Source organism: Galeopterus variegatus, unplaced genomic scaffold (assembly GCF_000696425.1).
Source record: "Galeopterus variegatus unplaced genomic scaffold, G_variegatus-3.0.2 Scaffold5395, whole genome shotgun sequence".
NCBI classification, from domain to species: domain Eukaryota; kingdom Metazoa; phylum Chordata; class Mammalia; order Dermoptera; family Cynocephalidae; genus Galeopterus; species Galeopterus variegatus.
The window spans coordinates 73262-75526 of NW_007731506.1; the positions used below are offsets into that span (position 1 = coordinate 73262).

A 2265-nucleotide genomic window follows, 5' to 3' on the forward strand; every position below is an offset into this window, starting at 1 on the left:
GAGCTGTGTGGCTGGGTCAGGACCACGAGGTGCCATGTGCCTGCCTGGGAAAAGGGACTCACTGGTCCCTCTGACCTCATCCTCTAACGTCAGCTGGGCCAGGAGCCTCTCGGACATGTCACTTGAAGGGCTCGTGGGGAAGCTGAGATGGGAAACCAGGACAAAGCCCGGAGGGCTCTATAGAGAGGGCTGGGCACGGTGGCCTCAGCAGGCGGTCAGTGTAGTGGGGACCTGGGCCAGGGGAGTCCTGGAAACAAAGCCAGAGTGACTGCAGTGGGGTGAATGGAGGCCCCCAAAAGCAGGTTGAAAGATACATCCCCCTGGAACCTCAGGAGGTGACCTCCTTTGGAAGAAGGGTCTTTGCAGATGTAATTAAGGTGGAGATCTTGAGGGAAGGTCATCTGGATTGGGGCAGGACCTTGTAAGGGAGAAGGGAAAGTGCACAGCAGCGGAGGCCATGTGACGGTGGGGACGGTCGCAGCGATGTGTCTGCCAGCCAAGGAACACCAACGCTGGGAGGGAGGCTGGGATGGTCTCCCCTGCAGCCCTCAGAGAGAACCAGCCCTGCAGGCACCTGGATTTTGGACTTCCGGCCTCCAGAACTGTGGGCGGATCCAGTTCTGTTATTTTAAGCCCCCAGTCTGTGGTCATCTACTTGGGCAGCCCCAGGAGACTCATTCAGAGCCCAAGGCCCCGGGAGACCCTCAGACAGGGTGGGTGGAGGCCGGGGGACCCAAAGGCAGAGCTGTCTGGGGCAGTGGGGCCTTGGCAGTGTCCTAGGGACTCTGTGATGGCTCTGGCTCCTCTGCCAGGGGTTCTGAGGGACATGTCCTTTGAAGGGAAGGTTCCATGGCTCGGGATAATGGTGGCCCTCTCCCTCTGTGGCTGGCGCTTGGTGGCCCCTCGCAGGCAGGCATGACCCCTCCTGCATCCCTGTGCCTGGGCCAGAGCCATCGTGGCTCCTCGGGAATGCGGGCTGCCCTCAACACCTCTCCCCCCTCACTCCACGTATCCAGTCCACAGTGAGGCCTCCAGCCCCCTCGAAAGTGTCTCCAGCTCCAGGACCCCCCACTCCACGGCTGTCACAACCTCATAACTGGCCTTCCTGTCCCAAGCCTTACAAGCCATGCAGCAGCCCTGGGGGCTTCTTAAAGCACAAGTCAGACCCCGTCACTCTCCTGTCATCCCCTTCCACAGCCTCTATCCATGGCTCGGGCTCCATGGTGTCACAGCCCTGCTGACTCCTCTGACCCCCTCCTACGGGTCCATCCCACTGGCTGCCTCTGTCCTCAGTAGGCCAAGTTCGGTCTCCCTGTTCTAGAGAGCTCTTCCCCTTCAACATCCAGGTTCGTGGGTCCCCTCAAAGGAGCCCTGTACCTCTCCCTCCAGCAGCCCTGCTGGCTCATCTCCTCATAGCCACAACCACTTTCCTGGCTCATGGTCTGTCCCCCAACTAGACTGCAGGCACTGGGAGCCAGGGATACCCAGCACCCAAGACATTGCTCAGACACAAGGGGGGGGGCATTCCTTGAATGAGAAATCAACGAATGGAGACACCGGCAAACCTTCACAGAGGAGACAGCCCCAACGTTAAACAAACTTGCAAAGAGCAGGGCAGAGCAACCCCCTGACTCAGACGTGAGCAGGTGACAGAGTGAAAGAGGAAACCACAGGCCCATCTCAGCCACAGAGAGAAACACAAACATCCTAAATGAGACATGAGCACGCTGAATCCGACATAACACATATAGTTTAAAATCCCGAGTTGAGTTTGTCTCAGGAATGCAAGGATGGTTTAACACTGGAAAAATCTATAAATGTAATTTACGACAGTAAGTATTTAAAAAGAAAAAATTCTCAATAGACTCATAAAAATCACTTGATTAAAAAATCCCCCCAAAACTCTACTCTTAGCAAAGGAGGATGAGAAACAAAAGTCCTTAAGCTGATGGGGGGCATCTACTCAAACTTAGAGCCGACGCCAGGAATGGCCACGAAGCCTCAGAAGCACTGCATGGAAATTCAGAGAGAGGCCGAGGCTGCCCAGTCCCTGCTTTGACGCCATACTGTCCTGGGACCTGGCCAGGAAGACCCACGAAAGAACTCAAAGCCATAGGGTCGGAAAAGAAGATGTGAAAACCATCACTATTCACCGATATTATTGTCGACTCGGAAAACTGACCAGAGGCCAGAGGCCAGCACCGGCGGGAGCTTCCAGCAAGCTTGCTGGACACGAGCTCCACACGGCAGCAACAAGCAGACAGT

General features: G+C 56.2%; 1 protein-coding gene across 1 annotated transcript in view; it reads right to left on the reverse strand.

The window, feature by feature from the left end:
• The window catches only part of LOC103604782 (potassium channel subfamily T member 1-like), an 89641-nt gene that overhangs the window by 32695 nt on the left and 54681 nt on the right, over window positions 1-2265 (reverse strand).